This window comes from Lynx rufus, unplaced genomic scaffold, assembly GCF_022079265.1.
Source record: "Lynx rufus isolate CCGP_SWC_20201006 ecotype Redwood Valley unplaced genomic scaffold, mLynRuf1.p SCAF_3, whole genome shotgun sequence".
In the NCBI taxonomy this organism is placed as follows: domain Eukaryota; kingdom Metazoa; phylum Chordata; class Mammalia; order Carnivora; family Felidae; genus Lynx; species Lynx rufus.
Genome location: NW_025814845.1, coordinates 31,361,289 through 31,374,165, shown reverse-complemented (window position 1 = coordinate 31,374,165; position 12,877 = coordinate 31,361,289). Strand labels below are relative to the sequence as shown.

General features: G+C 39.8%; 1 protein-coding gene across 1 annotated transcript in view; it reads left to right on the top strand.

Annotated features, from left to right (window-relative positions):
- Positions 1 to 12,877, top strand: part of APBB2 (amyloid beta precursor protein binding family B member 2) — a 382,196-nt gene that overhangs the window by 68,975 nt on the left and 300,344 nt on the right. The window contains exon 2 of the mRNA XM_047091376.1: positions 6,327 to 6,482. The gene's annotated coding sequence lies outside the window, so the exon portion shown is untranslated. The remainder of the gene's footprint in view (positions 1 to 6,326; positions 6,483 to 12,877) is intronic.

The window sequence follows — 12,877 nt, the reverse complement described above, 5'->3', positions numbered from 1 at the left end:
AGAATTTATTACTAAATTTTGAGATTTAAGTTCTGTGTGCAAAACTAATACCTGTGTTGTATTGCAAATTAGGTAATCATATGACAGACATCCTTAGACTACAGAGTGGAAAAGAGACTTAGCTTGCTCCAGTTAACCAGGTGCTAAGAAAATATGGGGCAGATAAGACTTGGGTAAAAAAATCCCGGGTCTTTGATTTAAAAGCTAGGTAACATCCGTCAAGTGACTGGACTTCTTTATGACTCAAATTGCCCATTTAAAAATAGGCGTAATAATAGTTCTTACTTCAGGATGGACGTGAGGATTAATGGAAAGCACTTAGCAAAAAGTTTCCCATTATCATGAAAAAAATATTTCGATACTTTCTTCTGTAAGAAAATCTAGTAAAACCCAGTGGTTCCCAATCATGGCTGTGCATCAAAGCATCATGGCGAGATAGTTAAAAAACGAAGACTTCCCGGACCCTACCCCAGACCTGGTATGTGTGTCGTAGTAACTGGGCTTTGGACTTTGTATTTTTTTGTAGGAGCTCCAGGGTTAGGAAGTCTTCTGTGGAGTTGAGTATCATTTTGGTCACTTTTCTCGGATGCTTTTTTCCTTGCTCTACAATGTTTTGAACATTGGCTCTTAGTGTTTGCTGAGTATGTGAGCTTTCAGGTTATTAATCCTGGTCACTGTGTGGCTCTTTACTCCATACCTTCTTTTGTCTTTCTTCCTCTTTTCTCACCCCCTTCTCCTCCATCCCATGCTGAATTTTTAGACAGTTGTGTTGACAGTGTCCTGGACAGCCTAGTTCTCAGGCCCTTTTTATTTATTTTTGTAATAAAACAGATTTAAAAAAGAAACTTTTCTAAGGCAGACATTTGGCATGTTAAAATGGAACTTCAGTTTAGTTTCTAAAATAAACAATTCAGCTTTTTTTTTAATTCCTTAAAATATGAGTGCTCCAGGAAATGCTTCTAAAATAACTGATATTCCCCTTGTTAACACTGGGGTTGTTATTGGCTGGATTCCAGCGTGTGTTCTTTTTCCTTGGTAGGGGGCAGGAGGCCAGTGTGGAGAGAGTGCTCTACTCCATGCCAACACACAAATTGTAGTCCCACAAACCTAAGAGTGTGGTTCATATGCTCGCAGTAGTTATCTGGTATATTGTAAAATGTGGTCTGGAGATTAAGTAAAATTTTTAGGGGCCCCTGGGTGGCTCAGTCAGTTAAACGTCCACCTCTTGATTTCGACTCAGGTCATGATCTCACAGTTTGTCGGATTGAGCCCCGCTTTGGGCTCTGCGCAGACAGTGTGGAACCTGCTTGAGATTCTCTCTCTCTCTCTCTCTCTCTCTCTCTCTCTCTCTCTCTCTCCCTCTCTCTCCCTCCCTCCCCCCCCCCACTCCCTCTCTGTCCCTCCCCTGCTTGTATGCATACTCTCTCTCTCAAAATAAACTTAAAAAATTTTTTAAAAAGAAGTAAAATTTATTCTAATTGGATCAGTTAGAATATTCCTTTTAACTTTTGTGTGTAGGTAGTTTGGTTAGAAGAATCACTGTATTGCAGCCTTGCTGCTTACTCTGTCTAGTTCATATATCGTGCATTTCATATGGATGAGAAATGACTAAAACGTCAGCTTTATCAGGGCAGAAATTATGGTCCCCGGCACTTAGAATAGTGCCTGGCACGTAGTGTTGGAGAAGAATATATAAATGAATGAGCTGACAATTAGACAACCAAACTAAAAGCGACGTCTACCACTTTTCATTGAGAAACTTCCTCAAGGACTCTTAAAGGTAACAATACCTGATATTGGTCTGGTATCTGGATTGGAGGCTGCCTGCGTGTTCCCATAGCTCCCTGTGCCTCACGCAAATCACACTGCATTCCTCAACCTAAGTCCTTGCAGGAAGGGACTGGGTCTGTTCATGGTTGTGTCCTCAGTGCCTTATCTGGCAGCATTGCAGTTTCTTAGTAAATATTTGTTGAATGAACATATAGAGCTAAAGTTTCCATAATGTGTTCATATTTGGTTTTATCGGTTGGCAGTCCCATGAAGTTGGCTGATGGTATCACACCAGTTTTACAAATGATGTAACAAAGGTTAAAGAGCATACATTAGTTATCCCAGAAAGCCTCAGGTCATTCTAGGACTGCAAGCTCTAAATCTGCCTGTGTCTTCATCCCTTGTTCTTTCCAGAACAGCCTTTAAAATATTAGTAAGCTCTGGGTGTTGTATGTAAGCAATGAATCATGGGAATCTACTCCCAAAGCCAAGAGCACATTGTATATACTGTATGTTAGCTAACTTGACAATAAGTCATATTTAAAAAATAAAAAAGAAATAACTGATATTCTAAAAAAATAAATAAAATATAGTTAATTTTTTTTTTAAGAAAAGCACTAAAATTAGGAATAAAATGAGTTTAGCATGGGTGAGATAAACTTTACTTTGTTTTTGGTTTTAAGTTGCCACCCAGAACAGGAACAGTTTAATTTAAACTGATTGGGTGATTCATAATAGATCCTTTTAAGTTGCCTGTGATGGGTACCTATGATACGTCCTTTTTGAAACAAATAAAAAATAAAACAATTTTAAGACTATACTTTTTCCTTCCAAACATTTTAAGATGTAAATTTATCAATACTGTAAATATGTTTTTGAAAATCAGATTTCCAAAGTGGTGAAAGGCATGTTCTCCAGTGTATTTTAGCCTGGTCTTCCTGGTCATTTTGATATAGAACTTTCTGAAGTGTTGAATTGGCTTGGCTGGTATTTCTGGACTCAGGCTCGAGAAGGAGAACCCTTCCCTGTGATATTAGAATAGGAAAAATAAAATGCCGGCCAAACATCTAAGATTCTCAAATGGTGGCAAGCATCTGGGTGCACGTTTCGCCAAAGGCATCACTGAAGTAAAGACCACACAACACCCAGCCAGGGTGAGTCTGATCTAATTTCTGTTTCATCTCTATTAAGAAAGATAACTTGATGGCTCCAGCAAGATTTCATCCAGTTTGATCAGTAGGTCAGAGTTCGTTCTCCCAGCCGGATAAATTTGAACTTACCATCATCGCCTTACAAATAACTTTAAAGAGTTACTTGAACAATACCACAGAGCTTTGATTTCATTGTGAAATGGCAACAAGAATCCAGTTCCCTTTGCCCGCTGTGGACATTGACCTTTAGTATTAGAACAGAGGCATCAAGGGGGAATAAATAAACTGCCAATGTTGTGTTTCCTCCAGGATCCAGCCATGAAAATATATGGCAGGGACTTGAGGAGCAGTTTTGGGTGGAAAAAAATGCATTTTCTTTTTTAGTCGGTGCCTGGCTTCTCAAATGAGGCAGGACAAGCTATTGTGTTTGTGCTGGCTCTTACAAAGCGAGATCACATCATCCCTCGATGCGGCTTTTTTTTTTTTTTTTTTTTTATTAGCAGCTTCACAGCCCATGGCTTTGTTGTCCTGCTGCACAGTAGGACAGGCTGACGAGCAGTGAGCTCAATAAAGGCTTTTCAGGGAGCGTTTCTGAGTTTGTCATTGCCATCTGTCCTCTTCTCTCCCCTTGCTTTTCAGGCTATTCACATTTTGTGCAAATCTTGGGTTTCTGATTGGTGTGGCGGGGACACTGTAGGTGGATGCTAAGAAAGAAGTGGAGGTGAGCAGTATTTCAAATAAATAACTTAGAAGCAAAGAGAAAAATCTTGCTCGCTCTCTGAGGTTGTATCAGACATAAGATAGGAAGTATTAGGATTATTTCATTTTATTTTACGTTAGTTCTCAGGGACTGTTGTTAATTTTTGAAACCACTAATGCCTCTCCCCTAAGAGTTGGGTCATTTTGGCAGGAAGAGGCCAGGACCTGATGCCATAAATCACTTGTTTGCAGCTACTGGGGTGAGCATGCATCTTTCTTCTCTCTTGCAGGTGGCTCATTGCAAGTGTAGTTTTAGCTTGTTGAAAACCCTTTGTCCTGCTTTGATTGCTGGGTATGTGCTGTTGTCAACAGGGCAAATGCTAGGACCAGAAAGCTTTCGGTGTGATAGGCAGTTTCTGTTCTGGACACCTGCCGCCCGAGCACACTGCAGCCATTGTTCCTCTGCTTGAACGTGTTCTGGGCAGAGCCACCACGTCTTTTTTAGCCTGCAGTTGAGTCTTTTTTTTTTTTTTTTTCTGCATGCATTTCATTTTTGGTGGAACAAATGTCTGTCTTATTCTCCTGGCTTTGCTGGTATGAATTTAACATGTGCGTGTGTTTCATACAAACTTGCATTTGGAGGAGTGTGTGCTGAGACGTTGTAGTGGTGGAAAGAGTGCTGGGTCAGAGTGGAGACAGGTGATCTGGACTTTGATCCCTGATCCTCTCATCCCTGCTGTGTGGCCTCAGTAAAGATATTTGAACTCTCTGGGCATCTCACTGTCTTCATTTGTAACCTCAGGGAGTTTGGGGGTTCTTGGAATGATGGATTACCAACTCCTCCAGTGTTAAGATTCCACCACTGTGTTTTGTGTGTTCTGGGATGCTAAGAGTGTCAAAAATGGAGGGTGTCAAGTGCTCACTAGGGCCGGGCTCCTGTGAGACTGTATGTAACACCCGGAGGCACTCTTTTTAATTAAGCAAAAATTAGATGACATGACAGTGACAGAGATGATTGGATGAATTAACTAAAGGAGGGAAATAACTATGGTCTTCTTGTCTCCTTGTGGTAAGTTTGCAGAAAACAAACACAAACTTTTTATTTCTAGAAAAGTAGTGTTAATCAGTTCTGACAGTGTTATTGGACATTTGGGTTTGGAACTTCTAAATTAAGAATTGTTGAGTTCAGATAAATGAAGACTTCTTAATTTATTAGCTCTTATTGATGAGATAAGAGGAAACCCACAGATCGGGCTGATATAGGATAGACATCCAATTCCTGATTTGTATTCTCATACTGTTTAATAAAAATCTTCTTTAAAAGTATTCTAATTCTACAAGTAATCCATATAAGTTGTAGAAAATTTGGAAAACACCAAGGAAAGACAAATGGCTTCTAATTCCATGACCCAGAAATAGCTCTTTTTTCATACTTTGGTGTCTTTAAAATATACATACTCAGTTTGTAGAATAAAATTGGGATCATACCATACATATATATATATAACTTTCCTGTATTCCTTTTGAGATGATTTTTGGGACTGAGTTTTCAAATGAAGGTACAGATTAATGTAATATTATGCGTGGCACACTTGTGACAGGGTCTGTTTTGACTTACAGAAATAGAATTGTAGACCCAGTATCTGAAAATAACACTTGTCCTGTTCCCTCTCGAACAGGCTTACAATGTTTAGCATTTATAGATGTTGTCATAGCTAATACTATAATTAACAAATGAGGACTTCTTAATTTATTAGTTCTTAGTTGTTCACTAATTGCTTTTGTAAGTTTCCCTCATTTTAGTTTTCCGTGCCAGAATTGTTAACTTGCAATACCAGTGAGCAGAAGTTATTTTAGCACTGTGTTTCTGGATGCCTTGATTCCTCAAGCTGAAGCATGGTAGCGTGGGCCAGGCCACAGGTTTGGCATGAAGGAGGAGAGTTAAGAGATTCCTTTTGCCCGAATATATTATACATTTGATAATATTTATAACTCACTTGTTGAATATTGGTTTCATATATCATTTTTCTCTATTAGGAAATGAAAGATGATTAGTTTCCCCTTTGGATTATTTAGCCTATAAAATTTTCTGTTACAGCATTCACTTTGCATTGAAAATGCATTTTAAATCCTGAACCACACTGGGATTCTTTATGACCTTCCTCTAATGTGTCTTTTGGTGTGGTGCCCTTTGAAGTCCCGAAATGTTTTTCTATTTGATTGAGATTAAATCTGGGTTTCATTTTACTTTTTAAAACATATTGAGCAAGTTAATTTTCTGTTCGAGTTCCTAAGGGGAATGATTCTAGCCCTCTGTGTCCCAAGAATTCAGACTGAGCCTTGCCAGAACATTCCTGTGGTTTTCCACAGGGCAGATCACTGTGTTCATGAAATTTTAGTTGTAGCTTGTGTTTTCTGTGGTTAATTAAAACATCTGGCTTTTGAATTTTCCACAAACAGAGTATAATCGTTTGGCCGAACCTTCTCAATAATGGTTAAATACCTTAGTCCTCCTTTAGGATAGCCCACACTTGTCTTTAGGACACCTCATAAGCTGTTGTCTCTGTTCCTTAATGATTTTAAACAATTGGAAAACATTTGGGGTTATCCTGCCAAACATAAACTCTTGAGAGAGAGAGAGAGTGTGTGTGTGTGTGTGTTTGTGAATATGAATCCCTCCAATGGCTTCTGGCTTTCCCCCTCCAGGTCGGAGCTGCTGTGGGTGAGCTGCTGTGGTCTGTAGCCAAGCATGCTGTGGTCGGATCTGCCCAGCCGTGGAACAGAAACATTTGCTGGATGGAAAATCCATAAAAGAAAGCTCCTGTGAAAGCCGGAGACAGACAGTAACTTCAGCAAAATCAGGTTAGTATAAGATAAGAGAGCCTGGATGAAATGGATCGGGTCAGCTAGGGAAAAGCCATTTTGTTTATGCCATAAAGTGTTTCTGAAACTGCCCCAAATAGTCATTCCCAGTTATTCGAGAAACTCCTAGCATTGTACAAATGGAAGATAGATCTGATCCTGACGTATTTACATGTACAGTGTATCATTGTCTTCCTCCCCGCCTCCTCTGTCCCATCGTCTTGCTGGTCATCCTCTCCTCTCTCAGGGAACATCCTCAGCGCACACATGTAAGAAGCCACAGCCAGAGGCCGCGCAGAACAACCACAGCGATCTTGGTTTTATTTTGGAGAGAAACCGTGTCCTCGAGAAAGCATGGGCTTGCACTGGTGTTTTCAGACTTGCCCTCATTTGTGTTCTCACACTGGGAAGCGGGCATCATGGAAACCTGCCGTTTCTGTTGGGGTGCTGCTGGCCCTGGTTTGCTTGGCAAGATTTTACTTTTATCTCCCCCTGGACAAAAGCTAGCAACATGTTTATTTTTGGCAGGGTGTACATTTGGCATGAAGACACTCACATAGGACAGAAGAAAAGAAACGCCCTGAAAATAATAGGAATGTAGACAAATGCAAAATAGCCTCACCGTGGACCAGGAGAATGAAACAAAACCACCTCATGTGGAGCAGTAGGTGGGGACAGTTCATTTTGAGGCACTACAAACAAGCATTTCTATTGGGTGTTCAGGCAGTAACTCAGCATTATACATAATAAACAGTGAATAAATACTCACCAGGCAGGAGTGAGTCAGCAGTCTTGAGACCCTGCAAAGTAGTGAGAGTCTGTTGACTTCACCCACTCAGCATCCCTTTTCTCTTTCTTTCTTTCAATAAATCGCCTAGATTTTCCCTGGGTAGTCAGTCACCCTTGCTTTGTTTTCAGCCTGTATCATTGTCAAAGGTGACCTCGCTGCCTCCGTTATGGGTTTGTGACATAAGCTTGGCTAGTCAGGGTCACAAGGATCGGTTTATGGAGGACACCACTGTTTTCACTGACCCTGTTGCAAAGAGGTTTTTCCTTTTTGTGTGTTTTTTTTTAAGCTGGAGCTGTTAGTTTCCCTCTTTGCCACCACTTAGGGAAAGCCTTTCGGAGAATAAAGTTAACACAGAGATCAGAGCAGGGAGATACAAGAGATCACACACACACACACACACACACACACACACACCCACCCACCCACACCGTATACAAAACTCAGATACAGCAGCATCTAAAGGCAGTAACTCTGGTTTCACTTTCCTGGCAAGTTAGATAGTTTGAATTAGATGTCCATCACTTAGATCCAAAAAGGTCCTGATTGGGAATGCCTTCTAGGTGTGAGGTGTTAGTGTGAAATGATTGGCACTCCCTGTCTTTAGGGGCTCATAGTGTAGGGGATGGGCCAGATTGGTATTCAGTTAGCTGACACACGATGTGAAAAATGTATCACTAGAGGTAAAACCAAAAAAAAACGAACAAAAACAAAAACAAAAAAAAACCACACACACACACAAAACGAAGTTCTGTGGGAGTAGAGATGCAATTATGAATTCTGCTGGGTGTTGGAGAGACTGGCAGAGAGCTGTTATTTAACAAAGGAGAAGTAGAATTTAGTCTTCAGGAACATTAGGAAAAAATACTTTTAATTCAATTACTTGCTTTTTGAGTCTCAAAGAAAGGGAGGCTTTTCAGAGCCTATAGTTAAAATGAATAGCAGATAAGGAAGATAATTTCGGAGCTTCCCTAGTAGTAGAATCCTGGTGTTTACAGTAAACACAATTGTTTGGGAGCAGCCAAATGAGAGGTTCCCAGAAAGTTGTCCAGAGTTTATTTTAACACCACAGGGTAACAGCTGCTCTTCTCACCTAAACCTCAGTTGGCTTTCGGTTTAAGCAGAATTCTCTAAGCATGTCATGAATTTTAAAGATTATTTCTTCTTCTTCATGCTAGACTTTATTATTATTTTATTTTTTGTGACAGACATTGCTTTTTTAAATTAACAGACTTTATTTAAAAAAAAAATTTTTTTTTTTACATTTATTTATTTTTGAGAGAGAGAGAAACACAGAGTGTGAGCAGGGGAGGGGCAGAGAGAGAGGGGAGACACAGAATCTGAAACAGGCTCCAGGCTCTGAGCTGTCAGCACAGAGCCCGACATGGGGCTTGAACCCAGGAACTGTGAGATCATGACCTGAACCGAAGTTGGATGCTTAACTGACTGAGCCACCCAGGCACCCCTGAATTCTGGGTTCTTATAAAGACCAATTTTATATACTTATGTCCATCAAGCCTTATTTTTTATATTTATTTATTTATTTATTTATTTATTTATTTATTTATTTATTTTTTTAACGTTTATTTATTTATTTGGGACAGAGAGAGACAGAGCATGAACGGGGGAGGGGCAGAGAGAGAGGGAGACACAGAATCGGAAACAGGCTCCAGGCTCCGAGCCATCAGCCCAGAGCCTGACGCGGGGCTCGAACTCACGGACCGTGAGATCGTGACTTGGCTGAAGTCGGACGCTTAACTGACTGCGCCACCCAGGCGCCCCTCAAGCCTTATTTTTTAAAATAATGTTTATTTCTTTATTTTGAGAGAGAGAGAGAGAGAGAGAGAGAGAGAGAGAACAAGAACAAGCGGGAGAGGGGCAGAGAGAGAGGGAGACAGAATCCCAAGCAGGCTCCACACTGTCAGCACAGAGCCTTATGTGGGGCTTGAACTCATGAACTGTGAGCTCATGACCTGAGCTGAAATCAAGAGTAGGACGCTTAACCAACTGAGCTACCCAGGTGCCTCTGTGGCATTTCATTATTATTTTTATTTGCAGTTTCCTAATAACACATGATTTTGAGCCTCTTTACATATCTTTGTTTGCCATCTGTATATCTTCTTTGGTGAGGTGCCTGTTAGGATTTTCTTACTGTTGAGTTCTAAGAGTTCTTTGTATGTTTTGGATACCAGTCCTTTATCAGGTAAGTCTTTTGTGGATATTTTCTTCCAGTTCTGTGGCTTGTTTTTTTCATTCTCTTAATAGTGTCTCTCTCATAGCAGAAGTTTTTAATTTTAATGAAGTCCAGAATATCAGTTATTAATTCTTTCATGGATTGTTGCTGTTGTATCTAAAAGTCACTGCTAGGGTGCCTGGGTGGCTCAGTTGGTTAAGCGTCTGACTTCAGCTCAGGTCATGATCTTGCAGTCCTTGGGTTCAAGCCCCATGTTGGGCTCTGTGTTGACAGAAGCCTGGAGGCTGCTCCATATTCTGTGTCTCCCTCTCTCTCTCTCTCTGCCTCCCCCACTCGCACTCTGTCTCTCAGAAATGAATAAATGTTAAGAAATTAAAAAAAAATAGTCACTGCCCAACCAAGGTCATCCAGATTTCCTAGAGTTTTATATTTCTATTATGTCTTCTAGAGTTTTATAATTTTATGTTTTACATTTAGGTAAATGATCTACAGATATTTTGAGTTAATTTTTGTGAAAGCTGTCAAGGTCTTTGTCTGGATTCATATTTTGTATGTGAAATTACAGTTATCCCAGCACCATTTGTTGAAAAACTATCCTTTCTTCATTGAATGGCATTGGTTCCTTTGTCAAAGGTCAGTTAACTGTACTTGTATGGGTCTGTATCTGGGCTTGCTCTTCTGTTCCATTGATCCATTCACCTGTGCCTTCACCAGTATCACACTGTCTTGATTACTGTAGCTTTTAGTAAATCTTCAAGTTGGGTGGTGTTAGTCCTCCGACTTTATTCTCCCTCAATATTGTATTGGCTATTCTGGGCTTTTTGCCTTTCCTTGTAAATTTTAGAATCACTTTATCAGTATCCACCAAATAACTTGCCAGGATTTTGACTGAGATTGTGTTGAATCTGTAGGTCAAGTTGAGAAGAACAGATGTCTTGACAATATTGAGTCTTTCTTTCCATGTATGTGGAATAACTCCATTTATTTAGAAGTTCTTTGATTTCTTTCATTAGTTTTGTAGTTTTCCTTATATGGATCTTGTACATATTTTATTAAGTTTATATCTAAGTACAGTAAAACCTTGGTTTGGAAGCATAATTCGTTCTGGAAACATGCTTGTAATCCAAAGCACTTATATATCAAAGTGAATTTCTCCATAAGAAATAATAGAAACTCAGATGATTCGTTCCACAATCCAAAAATATTCATATAAAAATGATCACAATACTGTAATATCATACAAAATAATAAATAAAATACAATATATAAAGAAAAATAAACAAATTGACCTGCACTTACTTTTGAAAACCTCTGTGGCTGGTGTGAGGGAGACGAGAGAGGAGGGTTATTGTATAAGACAACTTTTACTATCACTAATGGAACTAATGGAATCACTGCTATTTATTGGCTCAATGGAATCTTTTCTTTTTGTGCAACTTTAACAAGGAACCTATCCAATGACACTTGCTTTTCTTCTTTTGAGGACAGTGTGACATTGCATTGTCATCGCTTGCATTGCTATAGCCTTATTCAGGCGGTGCATTTCTACAAAATTTTGCACTGTTTCCCACATGTTACACATCTCGCTCATCTCATTAGTAAGTAAGGGATTCCTCTGCCTTTTTCTCCCCCTCTGCAGATGAGATGCAGACGTCGACTTCTTATAAAATCTTGCAATTTCAGCCACTTGCATACCTCATTCGTGCTTCTTGATGATTTGTTTCTTGGCTTTCGCCGCAGTCATCTTCTTCTTACTGCCTTTCTTTTCAACCTTTTCCTGAATGGGAGCCATTGTATACGCTCGCACATATGTTGACTACAGAACAGCATTAATAAACTCTTGTCATATACTGTACTTAATGTAACCGGCAATAAGGCAGCAGAGAAAAGGGTCTCTATCTGCAGGCAGCCTGACCCAGAATGAAGCAAAGCATTCCTAAACTTACTCTCTGTATGGAAAAGCAAAGGAGTGTCCCTAGGTGCTTTGAAGTGACAAAAAATACACTAGTGCCAGTTGTGGGCATCTTGCAATGTTCTGAAAAGTCCCTGATTTCTGCCTAACACCACGGCCTGAGATTGAGCAACCAAACATGGGAGACACTCATCCACAATGCCACAGAGAGAGGGAGGGAGGGAGGGAGGGAGGGAGGGAGAGAGAGAGAGAGAGAGAGAAACCATTGGCTCAGTTGTGATCATGTGATGTTCGGTGTCATGTACTACTTGTATTGGAAGACATCGCTCGTTTGTCAAGTTAAAATTTATTAGAAATGTTTGCTTGTCTTGTGGAACACTCGCAGAACAAGTTACTCACAATCCAAGGTTTTATTGTAGTTTCATTTCTTGTCCAATCTGGATGTTATTACCATTATTTTCTACAGTGATTTGAAAATGACTGTGATATGAGAAAAAAAAAAAAAACATGCTTTGAGGGGCGCCTGGGTGGCACAGTCGGTTAAGCGTCCGACTTCAGCCAGGTCACGATGTCGCGGTCCGTGAGTTCGAGCCCCGCATCGGGCTCTGGGCTGATGGCTCAGAGCCTGGAGCCTGTTTCCGATTCTGTGTCTCCCTCTCTCTCTGCCCCTCCCCCGTTCATGCTCTGTCTCTCTCTGTCCCAAAAATAAATAAACGTTGAAAAAAAAAATTTAAAAAAAAAACATGCTTTGGAGTTTCTAATGAAATCATCCTATTATGTAGCTTTTGAAAAGAACAAAAGATGATAATTATGAAATTTATCTCCTTATTATTGAGCTAGTTATGCAGTCAGTGAGCTTCTTAGCCACTCCTGTATCTTCTTTAGGGAAATGCCTCTTCAGATTCTTTGCATATTTTCATATTGAATTATTTGTCTGTAAGTCCGTTATCGGATATATAACTTGCACATATTTTCTCCCAGTCTCTGGCTTGTCTTTTCATTTTCTTAATGCCGTCTTTGAAGCTCAAGTTTTTTTTTTCCCTGTTTTTTTTAAGTTTCTTTTTTTTTTTTTAAGTTTTTATTCAAATTCCTGGTTAACATACAGTGTGATATTAGTTTCAGGTGTACAATATAGTAATTCACGTCCATACAACACCTGGTGCTCATCACAAGTGCCCTCCTTAATCCCTATCACCTGTTTAACCCATTCCTCCACCCACCTCCCCTCTAGTAACCATCAATTTTTGTTCTTTACTGTTAAGCGTCTATTTCCTGGTCTGCCTCTTTTTCCTTTTTTCCCCTTTGCTCATTTATTTTGTTTCTTAAATTCCCATATGAGTGAGCTCATATGGTATTTGTCTTTCTCTGACTTATTTCACTTAGCATAATACTCTCTAGCTCCATCCATGTCATTGCAAATGGCAAGATTTCGTTCCTTTTCATGGCTGAGGAATATTCTGTTGTCTCTCTCTCTCTTTATATATATGTGTATATATATACAT